At 29.0% G+C, this 16,846-nt stretch overlaps 1 pseudogene; it reads left to right on the top strand.

The window, feature by feature from the left end:
- The first annotated feature begins 5,994 nt into the window (after positions 1–5,994).
- On the top strand, positions 5,995–10,628 carry LOC112691115 (annotated as a pseudogene).
- The last annotated feature ends 6,218 nt before the right edge of the window (positions 10,629–16,846 follow it).

Here is a 16,846-nt window from a genome sequence, read left to right as displayed (position 1 = left end):
ATTAGTATCTGCTTAAATTTACCATGTATTTTTAGAGTTTTATGTGGTACCGTCATAGATTTTATTGTATGCATATCAGAAATTAGTAATAGTATTGATGATTCTGATTGTAATGATATGCGGCAAGATTTAAAGTATAAATTAGATACGCTTTTACAACTTCTCCAAAAAGAAGAGTTCAAAACTACATATCAACCAAAAAATGTAATTTTTTTTAATAATTTATTTAAACTGTTTGTGTACTCAGGATTTTGATTTAATATGATTTTTCATTGACATTTAGGAAACAAATCAAAATAATTTGACTAATAGTAATGAAGAAAATGCTCACATTGATACTAATGAGATAAGTAATAATAATGTAAAATATAATGAAATCTCAGTCATTAAAAAAATTAGACTTTTAATCTTTTTCTATATATTTGTATTAATATAAATTTATAAATTACTTATTTTTAAGGTGTATAAGAAAAAATTACTCGAAAGAGCTAATAGTCTTAAAAAATCAGTTACAAAATTAATTTAACATTTCGTTCGGCGATAATGCTCCAACCACATACCCGAATTTCGTGCTGTCAGCTGTGACTCCCGCGCTGACGAAACTACCTTCGACCATAGCAAACCAAAGTTCGGGATCTGACGAAATGAAATCCGGTATTTTGACGGTCACTCGAGCAATCGTTGCGTCTGTCTCTGCCATCACGTCGAGGTCACCAATTTGTGGGATTTAAGTAATAAAAATCACTCACAATTTAATTTAATTAAAATAGACACTATATTATATAAATATGTATGTATAAATATCGGGTCGCTGTAAATTGCGTCCCATTTCAAATTTTTTATGTAAATTGCGGCCCGGGTATATTTTATACATACGTAAATTGCGGTCCTGGTATATTATATACATACGTAAATTGCAGCCCCTTTATATATATTTTAATATATTTAATATATTAATATTTAATATATTCGCCTATTTAAATATTTGTCATTGTTATGTAAATTACATTAACGGTTACGAAATCAATATTTTCCTTCCCATTTTTCTGACTTAGGACTGGCAATATAATTGTATTCATATTGGTATGGTTAAAAATATTGGTTTTGCTGTTTTGTTTACAATTAAAAAATATAATATTAAAAATAAGTAAAAATATGTATAGTGAAAAAAATAGTATTATAAAAATTCGAATTAATATACTGGTAAAAACTTATAAGACAATTCCCTCACATAGTCTAACTGAGTAATTATTTTTGCTTGCAATTCATACATTTTGTCAAGTATAAATGTTTCTTCATCAGTCATTTTTTTGCTTTTTGTTCCCTGACTTCTTAATATAATATACGTATCACATTGCATGTTTTTTAAAATTTCAATAAAATTAAATATGTTAGGGTGTGACAAATTGAATGAACTATTTAATTTTTTATGAAATGATTCACAATTATTTGTAGTGCGCATCGTTGAGGATACAAATTCAGCCCATATCTATGGTGGAAACTCCGCGTCGTCGGTTATATATGTTTCTAATATGTAGTCGGTAAATTGTACTATCCTATTATCTTGTGGTTGCAATGCCATTATATCAAACGCAAAACAATCTTCAACCATATCACCACTTAAAAAAGAAAGCCCAAAAAATAATTTTAAAAAATTACTTATATCGGTATTATTTCTTTTGTAATCATTACTTAATCCTAGCTGCTGTATTTTCCTGTACCAACTTTAACCAAGGTGAAATCTACACCCTTTTACTTCAATAGAAGGCCAAACATGTCTTGCAGCATTGTGAATAGCCTTTTCAAAATCGGCATACAACCGAATAGGATTAAATTGTAAGTCATTTTTTTCGCACTCTATAACTAAATGATGAAACGCTTGTAAATAACACTGTGTAGTCTTCGAAGGTAATAAAATATAAACGAGTGGAACATAAGACTGATTTATTGCACAATGAACAGTAAATAATTGATGGTACAATTTTGGGCAACTTTTGAATGTACCATCTACAAATATAGTATCCGAATCACATAGCACTTTTAAATTGCTTAATGTAGAGAAACCTACTATATTTGTTTCTTTACTATTTACTAACAAAAAATTTTCATTTTTATTTGTGTTAAATTCCATTTTGTCAAAAATATTATGTAATTCCAAAAAAGTGGCTGGTAATTTTGGTAGTATAGAAGCTCGAGCATTGTGTAAATTTCTTTTAATCAATTTTACGTCTTGTGTAGTTAAAGATTCGACATCAGCGTTTTTTAACTCAGAATGAATAATTTTAGATGGCCTAGTAAAAATATCATCAACGGCTTTTCTTTTTAAATTATTATTAAGTTTTTGACGATTTATAATTTGTTCCGAAAGAACATATACTATTATTATTAAATTTTAAAAAACACTTACAAGTTTTGACTGTACAACACCAACGTTGAATATCATTGTTTAGAAGTTTTTGAAAACGAAATTTGAAACCATCAACTATTTTCAACGTTTTATTTTTTTTCACTTTTCATAACTTCCATTGTTATTAAATTTAAAAAAAAATACAAATACTAATTTACCAAATACTGTAAATACTGTAGACTAGTGTAGACCAATGCAAAAATTCGTGTAAAATATTTTGATCAAATGCACACAAATGCGGCTAGTAATATTATATAAATGAGCATCAAGTGATATCCTTATCGATCAATATTAAAGATAATATAACCAGCCGACCGGAAATCGGAAAATCCCGGGTCGCAATTTACGTACATTACAAATATACCCGGGCCGCAATTTACGTATGTTTAAAATATACTCGGGCCGCAATTTACACAGTATATACAGTCGTTGCCAGATAAATTGAGACGGCGGCGGCGGCGCGATAACGGAAAACCAGTGGTCCTCCGTATTTCAATATTATTACTGAAAATATATCAATAAACCAACTATTGTTACAAAAAATATTTTACGATATTAATTTCAAATCATATATTCCGATAATAATTTTTTATTTAAGAACAAAAAGTAGAAATTGTAAAATAATATAATTAATATAATAATAACACATAATATTAATAATATGATGAAATAATAACAACATCTATATGCATTATTATAAACAAATATTATTGATACGACTGAAGTGCTTGCGCGGTCAAAACACACCGGGTTAGGTTAGTTGTTTTTAGCAGTGTAGGGCAACCAGAACGGGAGAGAGAACAGAAAATTCTGCAGACAATTTTTGCACTAAGCCGGGTTCGAACTGGTAACTGCGCGCGTCGTAGCTAACTGTGAGACCTTTGCACCACACTATCAGCGACTAGTTTGGGCTACACTTAATGAAAAGCGCCGCCGCCGCCGTCTCAATTTATCTGGCAACGACTGTAACTATGACCTTTTTTGGGGGACGCAATTTACCAACTCCGCAAATATCGATAAGCGTTACAATTGCGGAGGAATTGCCGAATATATCGCGGAGTGTAATTCACGGTGTGTCGCGGATTATACTCACGGACTGATTGAATGAGCGTCTGACCAGCCGGTATATATATATCGGCGTCAATTATCTAGAACATTCTCGAAATTACCTTAACGAGATAATCATCGCATATTCTAAAACATGGGATTTCCCCTTATCCACTGACAATATTGTAAACAACTTGGACGATTCGCGGTGCGTTGTTTACGTCACCACAGTTTATTATTTATTATTAATTATTAATTAATTTTCGAGTGTTAAAATTTCATAAATGTATTTTAATTATTTAACTTGTTAGTATAGCCAAGAAGGCAATTTTTATTATAAATGTATTAAAAAAATATGTTATGTGTTTCTAATTGTACCTAAATGGAGGGCCCCTTTTTTATTTAGCCGACCAAGTAATGTGTGCCCAGGCCGCCACTGTATGTAACCACACGAGAGCTCGTCAGTACAATATAGTGACTCAGAACTTTCTATAGTGTATAGATTGGGTTAGGTAGATTTGTCTCGTTTTTACTCGGTGATGTGTGGAAAAGTACTTCTTTCTAAAAGCTGATTTATTTTAGAATAACTGACTAATAAAACTTGAACACATTAGTTATCAAGTGACATTTTAACATTTTAAAAACATTCTCAAACTATGAATACTTATTAACCAAGCGCCACTACGACGGTGATGATGCAAAATAAATTTGTTCAACGCATAAATATTTTTAAGACCTCAATATTCGGAATAATATTTATTTATATTTATAAATCTTTATTTATGTTGATATCTATATTTATGAGAGTTTATGTATTTTATCGTGTTATCGAGATTGATGTAGAAACTGAAAAGGTTTTTATAAACTGTGACACAGGGCTTTATTGATTTTTAATGCTCATAAAAATAATTTTAGGAGCATATTTTAGTGCATTATTTTTTATTGTAAAACAATTTTCTAAATAAATATTTTTTCGCATTTTATAATTTTATTCACTCTCAGCTTATTCATTATAGTACTAATATTGACACATGATTTCATTCATTTATACCTTTATTATAATACTATATCCTCATTTTTATTAATAACATTAAATGTTGTGTATTTTCCTCAAAAAATTTTTTTGCATCATCAGGACATCGCATCTTTTTTGTCATTGTCGTTTTCAGTTTATTTGTATTGCATAACTTGTCTAACAGTATACATAAAAAATATAAACCCGTTTTATATACAGACGAATATTGAGCATATACATGTGCCCAAAGGAAAACAAAACTACAGTAACCAATATTATTATATAAGTATGATTTATGCATGTCAAAAAAAAAAATAACATATAATAGTATTACGTAAATGGTTATTGGCATTTGTACTCGGTTTAGAAAAATACGTAACATTATTCGCCTAATCAAACATTTTTCATTCGGTCAATTTCACGTAGTGGTAATATTGACTTTAAGGTGCGTATTGAGCAGAGTTGTGTTGTACACCAAAGTTAATTAGTAATAATTAATTAAAAATATATTTAATAGGTATATAATTATGATTATAATCACTTTTTATTATATGTCATAGATAACTCATTATTTTGATTTAAATAATATAAACAAGACAATAACAAAATATTTTAAATATTTGATTTATATTTTAAGAAATACACTGTCAGTTTTATGAGAATTTTTTCTTTCTTGATTTGGCAATTTAAATTATTGATTAAATCTTTTTTTTTAGTAATTTGTCGAGTTGTTTCTTGTTCGATTGACAGTAATGTCGAGTCTCTTAAACGATCTTATATATGAATCGATAACAAATCGAATAATCGACAAATTGCAATTACGGTTTCTTAGAGTAGAGATTACACCACTCTAAATGTGGAGTGCGTTTCATTGTTATTTTCTTTCCAAAATGAATATTATATTTATATAATCGTATACTAATATTACAAACTATGCGCGCCAACAAGCAAACGCTGCACTTAAAATATTCTATAAGCGTTAGTAATTTTTTTAAATGATAAATTAAGTTGAGCATATTTTTTTCTGAAGACCATGGTGTTTTTGAATTTCGTAATAGTGATTATCTGTTATTTGGATTCTCAACTTTCTTCAACTGTCTCTCTAAAGTCATTTGCTCATAGCTTATATCCCGTCATGCCACCTTATCGGTATTCCACTAATACAAATCTAATTTAAATGATCAATGTATTATGTCAAGCCTATAATTTTAGGAATTGTTTTAAATGTTCGATGAAGTCATTTCGGCGACCTACCAATTCGACGATTCGACAAATGGTTGTGTATACAATTGTATTGAAATAAATTTTGAACTATTGAATATTATCGATTATTATAATATGATTATCATATGTTTGAACTTTTAAAAATTTTATTTCAACATTTTGTTTAAAATTAATCTTAGGACAAATAAAGATACAGACATTTTTTCAAACCATGGTTTCATATAATATATGAAACATATTATGGTTTTGGATAAAGTTAGTGCTGGCGATATTAAACGATTTTGACGATGCCAACCTAAAAATGGGTGTTCAATTCATTTACACATGGGTATTGATGATTTCGAGATAAAATTTTAAATTATAATAGTAAGTCGCTGAAATGGTTTATCGCCAAAATATCCTAGCCCACTTAATTGTACATATATTGACTTCAGAATAATCAACGTTGGTAGCTGAAAACTATACAGATTTCTTATTAAAAATCAAGAATGTGGGTGGATTTACAATGAGTTTATTTTAAATGAATTGAGAATAAATGTTATTATATAGCTGGTTTCAATATGATAAAGTCATATATGAATTTATCATGTGCGTAAAATAATTACAATAGAAACCGTTTATGATAACACCGGTTGTAGTGTCATATTGGGAGAAATGACCTTAGTAGGTTTGGGCAAAACTTATACTGCAAATACTAATTTATATCAATTATTATGATTATCATGATAGATTATACCAGTGGTTCTCAATCTTTTTAAGACCGCGACCTAAATTTTCTTCCAAAAATCTATCACGACCCTAGTTTTACATTTACAGAATCAATAAAAATAATTTCAAAAAACAAATTTTTTCTATTTTATTACTTATTTACTACTTTATAATAATAATAATAATAATACTAATAATAATAATAATAATAATAATAATAATAATTATAATAATTATAATAATATATTTATAATAATAATAATAATATAATATAATATAATATATATACTATAATACTTAATTAATAATTAGATGTATGTGATGAATGTGCTTGTTTCTTACAATCTGTATAATTAAAAAAACTTTTAGCGACCCCCCAAAAATTGACTCGCGACCCCCTAGGGGTTCGCGACCCACAGTTTGAGAAACGCTGGATTATACGGATATTATGACGGTTATTTTTGATTATATTGAAAAAATATTTTATCTATAATGACTTTACTAAATTGATCTAAGTTACTATAGCAATAAATAATTTTAACGAATGACCCAGAATAACATAAATTCAAAAACAAATTTTTAAAAACTAAAAAAAGTTACTATGATAAATTTTTACTAGTTCCTTGAATGTCATAATAAACGGTTTAAATTTATATTAGCTTATCATAATATGAAATTACTTTCATCGTTGATAAAAATGTATTTTTCAATAAATATACGTCAAAACTACGAAAATCAAAAGTATAATAACAAGTCTATATTAAATGTGTATTTAGTAATTCAACATTTGTCTTTCGATTTGTTGTACCTATTGTTGTGCTGTTCTAAAACAATAATAATAAACTTATAATAAATGCTTCTCGTTGTTTTTTACACTACTTTCGACAACAATCATTATATAATGTTTTATAATTTACTCGATTAAAATATGGCACTGTAAATTATATATAGTGACATCCGTACGTAGGTTAGGTTAGATTGAAACTTGGTGGAAACGATGGAAACTTTACTAGACGTTAACATTAACTAATCATTAAGTTTCCGTCATAATTTATTTTTAGAATTCGTAACAGTTAAGTTGATGAAAACTCGTTTGATAACATCTTCTCAATCCCGTTACGTGTATGATTACGTCTCGGAAACTTCACGGAATTGCGTATTGCCCATTATATTTAGAACACCTTTAACGATTACATCTAATGTAACTTAACCGTCCCGAACCTTGTACAGATCCGCAAGACCCGGCCGCCGTTGTCGTTGCACGGCCAATTGTTGTGGCGGGATTTCTTTTACTGCGCGTCCACCAACAATCCGAACTTCGATCGGATTGTAGGGAATCCAATTTGCTTACAAATACCGTGGGACAAAAATCCTCTGGCTCTGTCCAAGTGGGCCAACGTAAGTATTCCATTATGATTCCGCGTGATACGTGCGTCAGGGACGGGTTTTATCACTCATCAAGGGAGAGGATAATGGAGATTCAGGAATTTAGTTAGTTATTTTTTAAATCTATATACAATTTTAAATTACAGAATATGTTTTTGAGTCCTTCATAAGTAAATTTTTTCACAACAGTGACAAATTTTAAATAGTTACATTATTGGTATCAATTTTAATCTGAAAACATTTTAAAAATACAGGTATACACCTTAATTATATATACCTTAATATAAATTAACAAAAAAAATGAGCTATTTATTTATAAAAAAATATATAAAATAGGTACCATATTCATCAATGATATTTTATTACAATTATTAATATATCAGTATATCATAATACTTGACTTTGTAAAATAGTTAGCATAGTCCCAAGAGGGGAGTTAATTCCCCCTTAGCCATCTCCTTCAACCCGCTCTTGACGTGCGTTGTGAATGAAATACGCGTGGAGTGTATCGACGGGAATCGTTTGACACAGGGTCAGACTGGTTATCCGTTGATCGACGCGATCATGATCCAGCTGAGGCACGAGGGATGGATACACAGCATAGCGAGATACGTGACCGCGTGCTTTCTCACGTGGGGTGACTTGTGGCTGTCCTGGGAGGAAGGAATGAAGGTAGGTGTTATCAGTACGGAAGCAACAGAGGAGGACACCGCGCAGACATCTCCGTCATAGTTACATTGACTGTATACATGGAACATGTCATCACGTGATTGTATTGAACGAAATGTACTTAAAGTTTGTTACACGTATAAATATAGGTGTTCGACGAACTGCTGTTAGACGCCGATTGGTCGGTGAACGCGGGGTCATGGATGCGGTAATCTTGTTCGTCGTTTTCCAAGAGTTTATCCACAGCTATAACTGTCCAGTGAAATTCGATCGCAAAATCGACCCGAACGGCGATTTTATAAGGTATATTTTATTACGGTTTGTTTGTTAGTCAATACAATAGTATTATTATTAATATTATTATTTATAAATTACGTATTTAAATTACTGTTTTGAATATTTTATCAAAGTAGTAGGTACATTTTTTTTTATTACTTAAAAAAAATTTTAGTCAAAATCAAGTTCAGGAACTAGTTAACTGCCCAAGTACAAATCATAAACTCAATATATTGGTGTAAAGACGCTTATCTATATGCTGATACGGCTAATTTGATCGAAATCCCTTGAACGTAAAATAAAATACAAATGCATACCTATGTATTTGCGTAAACGATTGAACGATGAATCCTAATATTGTATTAAACATTCATGGAGGGATGTTGTTAATTATAAATAATTTTTTTAAAAAAAAAAAGTTATAAGTATAAATGACGGGAAATACGTAATTCATTCGCATTGTATCAATGAGTGTGAAGTAAAAATTCGAACTTTTGAGACCAATTATAAAAAACACAAATAAGACAACAGTTCGACATTTTCTTTTGATAACATATGTATGCTGTTGGCTTGGAAGATAAACCATTTATCTTTAATTGTAATTCATTAATGAATATTTTTTCCTCACATATGAACACGTGAGTAAAGATTATGATAAATAATAGCTATAATATTTTAGTTTCATTTTCATAAACTATTATTTAATTGGTCTAAAATCATATATTTTTGAACCATAATATACTTTGACTAAATACAATTTTGAATAGGTTCTTAAGTTTTCTAAAATATATTTTACGATAAATATAGTCTTCGATCAAATAATATCATTGTGATCACTTTTTATTTTCGAATGATTGACTTTCGACCTCATTATTTTCGATTAGATCACTTCCATCTTTTCATTACCTACCATCTGATTATAAATAGCAGTCTTGTATTGTGTAGATATCTTTCGTGGTGTAATCGGACAACTTATAAAACACCTAGATTTTATTATGTTGGTATGAACGAAAAATCTCCGATTTTTGTGTATTATATTTTAAAATTTAGTTTAAGGAAATTTAACTGTATGCGTTTCGTCCGTCGGTGGCCGAAAAAGAGACTATAGTAAATAAAAAACCTTAATCAGGTGTCATATAAGTTTCGCCGAGCCTAACCTCATTATTAATAATATATGATTTATAGAAAAAAAAAATTTGGAGATTATGTATAAAATCTTTACTCCGAATGCCACACTTGTCGTTGTCGATTACCCAAACCGTACACTGATATATTCGCTCATGGATAAGTCTTACTTAAGACACTAACTGTAATGTGCACCGTTTCCCTAACAACAATTTTGCTGCTACAATAAAACATATAAGATTTTGTGTAAACATTTTAATAAAAGCAGAATCGATTGATATTATAAAAATGATAATATCAATAAATAATAATAATAATAGTAGTGATTATTACTACAAAAACCAAATAGTTTTTTTGGGCAACTGTGCATTTTAAACGTTTGTAGTTTTCATCTGATTTGAGTGATATCTAATATCCAGCGTAACGTTTCGAACAAAGTTTTAGCATAACTCCCCAGCGATAAGACATAACCACGTAAAAAGAATACTTTCACCGTCATATGATTCGAAAAGGGTTTATGACATTATTATATTTAATCCGCGATATTAATTTGTTTTTTCGTCCCACAGGAGATATATTCTGGTGTTAAAAAATATGCCTACTCAATACACCCACGAACCATGGTTGGCACCAGAATCGGTACAGCTAGCTGCTAATTGCATAATCGGTATCGATTACCCGTTGCCGATTATCAATCATGAGTTGGCTTCTAAGATCAATTTCAAGCGAATGAAACTGGCTTATTAGGAACTGTCCTTCGGTCAGCCGTGATTGGAAAACAGGAAAATGATTATACTCGGCTCACCGCGGAGATCAACACCACGAATGCCATGCCTTGCACCGCAAAAATAGCACAAAGACATAATTGTGTTTTGCGTTATGCACATAATTTGACTATTATTAATCCGAAGCACTAAATTGACACGACCCGGTAGTAGAGCCTGCAGGAAAATTATTATTGTAAGGTAGGGTGGCCAGATTTAATTTTTAGAAATCCGGGACACCAAAATTCATAAAAAATAGGTAATTATCTAGTAAGTATATAATTACATAGGTATTTGTGTATAACTTTTAGGTATAAATAATATTCAAATTAATCAATTAGATAGGCCATCTTTATTTAATTAACACTCAAAATTCAAATAAAAATAATAATACAATTTCCAGTCGTTGAGATAAATATACTAATCTAGGTAAAATTTACTGATTTATTATTTTTGTCGTCCAAGGAGACTTTATATTTATCAGTGCTGTGTATTTTCTTCAGAAATGTAGGATTTTACACATTTTAGGACATTTTAGGACATTACTATGCAAAAGTCCAAAACCGGTACAAATCGATGTCCCGAGAACATTGTTAGGGACGCCGGGACATGGGTTCCTAAACCGGTAATGTCCCGGGAAATCCGGGACGAATGGCCGCCCTATTGTAAGGCGACCGATCGATAGTTTCAATGAATTTAAAACCCGTTTCTACGTTGTAATTTTATTTTAATTGCGCGTAAAATTGTACAAGGAGAGGACATGTAGTATAACAAAAAAGTATACGAGTATAATGTTTCTTCACTTCACTTGAGTTATACATAAAAACGTAATCATTTAATGCTACGATGAATTAATACATCTGTGATTTAACTTTTATTTTTATAAATATGCCGTATTCATTTTTATTAGGTATATATTGTATAACTTATAAATTGGTGTATGATAATATTAATTTTACAATGGTGTTCAAATTTAGTAAGAAAACTAATACAGATCTAAAATTAGAAGATTCATCATAATGAACAAACTGGATAAAAACTTTCAAATCCAATTATTGTTTTGCCTGTGAGAGGGGTAACACCGAGAGTCTTGGTCCCTCTCTTCTAATGGTTATATTTTCGAGTTTTTTATTTTGTATAAATATATGTGTGTATTATTCATAAATTTAAAACCATTCTAAGTTTATCGGGACAACGGGACATAATGATAAAAAAGGGACAATCCCGTTTTAAACGGGAAGTATGATCACCCTACAGTATATAATATGTTATTACCAATCAATAGTGTCTGGCCCACCCTGTGTTGTGATGTTAAATCTAAAACACCAGCACGAGTCGAAAGGGAACATATCGTGCTCAATAGGGTTCGTTCAGTGCGTCGATGACGATCGGGATTCATTTGCTAGACAATGTGCACCATACGAAAAAAGAAACATAAAACGTCGAAAACTTTTAAACGTTTTATAATCCTATGAAGCCGTTTAATTATTTAAATTGAGTATTGAACTTCAACCAAGGGCTATGGCACGTACACGCACACGACCGGCCAACGTTACTCATGTAGAACTAAAATTGTATTTTTTCTCTTATTATTCAGATCAAATTAAACTATTATACACACATACTCGTATACAATAATGTTTATGTATATATACATCGTGTATTTTAAGTGATTGCTGTTTGTTTCACTCGCTGATTGGATACTTATCTTGTGCATAGACTGGGTCATTATAAACTTTTAATACTTGGCAGTTAAACAACGAAATCCGTCTAGAGTAATATGCTCTTATAAACATACAACCGCGTTTTATTATCATACTATATCTTGTTTCTTCGTTCAATTTGTTCAAACGTCAGTTTCGAAAAAAATTTAATATATTTTACCATCTGATAAAAATTTAATTAGGTATTAAAGTATGAATTTGTGTTGGATATCATGTTTTTGGTTCAAATAAAGAAGAAAAAAAACTTGATGAACAAAACGATTAGTATAATTTGATTTCTGGTCAAGATTCGTTCTATGATATTATGCAAGTCTTAATAATTCTTGTAACATTTATATTAGTTGTTTAATGTATTATTAATTTTCAAAAATAAAAAGTTCCATTTTTAAATGATATAATTAGATGTTTAAATTATAAAGATAAATACCAAGAACAATAATGACTAAATTATTATTGTTTAAATGAAATTGATTGCTTTTGAGTATTACGATTTTGAAAAAAATATTTACCATAATTTTTCTCTGTGAAAAAAAAAATATCACATGACGTGGTTTATGAATTTAAGTTAATATATTTATTCGTGTTATGGTTTTTTTTAATTTTTTTTATGAGCACAAATAAATTTCAATATTTATTCATTATTTCTTTCTAAATATCTGACCAAACAACTCCACAATCATAAATATATATTCCGTATGGAGTACCTAGCACCGTATATTTGACGAATTCATTCAAAACCGTGAACCGTATGTATAAAATGCTTATATTTTATCTGCATTGTGCACCCTACACTGATATATCTGTCAAACAACATAACTGTTTTACATTAACGCTATGTCCTACGCGAACGAATTCACTGCATTCGTCGCTCGCAATCGTGTCCTACGTGTACGCGACTTTGCGGTCGACCATATTCCGATATTGTTTGTTTGTTGACGTGCAATGTGTTTTGAAGTGAGTTATGAAACGGTTGTATGGTATACGTTGTGCGTTAGTGTTCAGTTCTTTTATAATATTTCATAATTTTCTTTCTTCTTAAAATATTTATCGTATGAATAATATTTAGAAAAAAAAAGAATCAGCAGTGAATTCAATTTTTTATAAGGATAGATTTGTTTTTGGTGAATTCTATTACCCATACCCACAGTTGCGAAAAAACGAAACATCACTTCGATCCTTTTCTAGAATGACTACCGATATATTTAAATTTTAAAATTAATATCACCGGGATTTGATCTTAAAACCACAAATTTCCAATCAGACTCCAATCTATCCCTATACTTCTTATTTAACTTATTCCGGAGAACATATATTTTTCGAACCTCGGATATAAGGAGATCTATTATAAATATAATATCCAATGTATAATATAATATAATATTATAGTAATGTTATAACTTAATAATTTATATAACCTGTTTATCTATTCTATTATCGGAAAATAATGAATCGCTTCGAACACGCTTTATATAATATACGTCTATTCGATAAAATGCGCGATCAAAAACAAAACGATTTGATTTTCAAATCGTGTGGCAAACGCAAAGGAAATAATTCGCTCGCACCGTACGTTAGACAATCTAATCTATGTTTGTGTGTTTGATAATTTCATTTACTGCACCTACACCTTTTTGCATTCGCCGCATTCATTTAGGACAAGGAATAAATATTTAATAATAGTAGATTAATTAGTAAGAATATTACTGTTATAAAAAATGTAAGTTTCCATTTGGCAAATAATATTACTTCAAATGTTTTAAGAATCATTCAAACAAAAAATATATTAAAATTTAATATTTTAATTTAATTTTTAAAATGATTATATATTAAAGTTTCATGATTTATGGCAGAATAGAATAAAATTGTAGTGTTCGAATTAAATCAAGGTTAACCGACTGCGGAAGCATTTAATATTGTAACATATACATACACTTAGTATAATTTTGTTATAACCCATTTTATCCATTATATCCATTTGACAATTATAATTAATATGTTAAAATATTTCTTTTTTTTTCACTAGATATTGAATTAATTTTTAAGTGAAAAATTAATAACAATTTTGATGTTTCGAGTTATTATAAAAAAAATAATTTGCTTAAAATTAAGTATGGTAATAGGATATCAGGTTTTTGTTGTTAAATGGACATTATCCGTCACTCTACAGATTTACTCTTTGACGTAACTTTTAACTGACACGTTCATAAATTAAGTTAAATTAAAACGTTTTATTATTATAATTATCATAACAATGATTTTGATTAAAACTGATGAATTCAAAAACGTATTATACAAGCTTCTAATTAATGAAATATACTGATATTAAGACACCGAACTCTTTCGAATTAGAGGATATTGATATTTATAAACTACAAATGAAAAACTTACCGGTATAATTTATGTTATTTATGAAAATTAATCTTTACTCCAAATTTAAATTGTATAATTATATTGTAACTACGGATTCATATTAAATCCTCAGATTTGTACCATTGTTATTCTTCATGCATTCATGGGGAAAATAATAAATATTCGCTTCTAAGCAAAAAAAAAAAAAGTATTTAAACTATTTAACTCATAATAAATGTATTAATAACAAAAACGCAGTATGTCTTTTTTGTCAGTGCTAAAATATATGTAATCAAGTATATTAATTTAAATGAAATTCAAAATAAAATGACAAAAAGTGCTTAGAGAAGACTTTATTAATACATTATTATATTAGGTATAAACTTAATTTCCATCTTTATAATATCTAGGAATGGACGAGCAGGAGAACAAACATATCAATTTTTATTTTTTAATTAAGTTAATCTATTATTTGTTTTTACTGTCATATAATTTCCTAAGAATCTATTCAAATTTAATATGCCGTAATATGCTTACTCCGAATAAAACAATTAACAAATATTTTATCTGTTTTGAATTATACTTATAAGTTATAAATAAATATATAAAAATATAATTATAAAATAGTTATGAATTATAACGTATTATAACTTAACTTATATTTATATGATAGTAAAAAATAGTACCAAAAACCAAAAAAAAAAAATGTTATATCTTAGTATAATCATATTTACGACATACTTAGGCCGGCCGCACACCAAAAGAGCAAAACTGCGTTAAGCAGCATTAATATTTTTTGTTTTAGTCAACTAAAAACAATTTGTTTTATATATGCGCATATCAGTTAGTCAAGTTAAGGCAAGACAAGACTAGACAAACATAAAAAATACACAAACAGTTACCAAAATGTAATCTGACGAAGAGGTTGCAGTTTGATTGTGGTACACTCTACGAGAGTTAGAGAAAAAACAGAAAAAAAAATTATGGGTTCATCCATTAAATCAGAAACGTATAACTCATAATGTGATATTTTCGTTATTATGTGAATTACGTGCTGATGAAAGTAAATTTAATAATTACACACATTACACAGCCATTGTATTTTAAAATTACAATACAATTTATGTATAATTATTTAAATTTAAATATTATATAAAATTGTATTTTATGTGTATTTTATACTAACAATTTTTCATTCTTGTATTAGTGTGACTGATGAAAAATGGAGACACTTCAGACGGTAATAGTCATGACTAAAGTAAGTGTTTAAAGTAAAAACGTTTTGTTTTGACTATGTTTTATCAGTGTGTGTATGCAATGCAATTTCCCATGATCTATTTTTAACAAAACTGTGTTAGGCTGACTAACGCGGCCGGCCTTATAATAAACGACCACAATTAAGATTTATCTTCATCGTCCAAACGTTATTGTTATCAGGAAACTGTAAAACAATCAATGTATGTATAGAACAGGTACCCTAATCATTTTCACTAGAGTCTATGTAATTTCATACCCTGTGGTCGGTGTTTAAATTATGTGATTTTGCTATTGTTATTTGTAGCAGTATCTTAAAATCGATTATCAAAGCACTCAATTGCAAACCCCAGAACATCAGTATTTTGATACCCATCATATTTTCCCGCGATGACCGATTTAGATTACAAACCTTTTCTGATGACGAAGTCATTCATGCACTACTTATGCTTTATTACTAATCCAATATAGCTTGTCGTTTGATCTTTACCCTATTTAATATTTTTCTTCTTTATGCATTTATTCCTTTAAATACTAAATTATAATGAACTATGGATGAAAAATAAATAAAAATAAACACATTTTGCCTCATAACTGAGTTGTTACAGTTGTTACGGTCAAAATATATATGAAAAAACGAAAATATAATGGAAATTGAATATACGATTGAAATTATGTTTAGATCGTATATCTGCATAAATGCAGGGTTTATCAATTAAAAATAGTATAATAATTGTTATTTATGGATATTTTTATTAGATCAACATGCAACAACAAGTCTATATCATAAATGTATTTAAAGTGAGGGTTTAGTTCCCTCGTCAAATGTACTTGTAGGCCCCAAAATGAATAAAATTGAATAAATTTCACCTTTAGTATAATATTGAGGTAGGGCTGT

This window comes from Sipha flava, unplaced genomic scaffold (genome assembly GCF_003268045.1).
Source record: "Sipha flava isolate LNK unplaced genomic scaffold, YSA_version1 563_pilon_pilon, whole genome shotgun sequence".
Lineage (NCBI taxonomy): Eukaryota > Metazoa > Arthropoda > Insecta > Hemiptera > Aphididae > Sipha > Sipha flava.
This window is presented reverse-complemented; position numbering and strand designations above follow the sequence as displayed.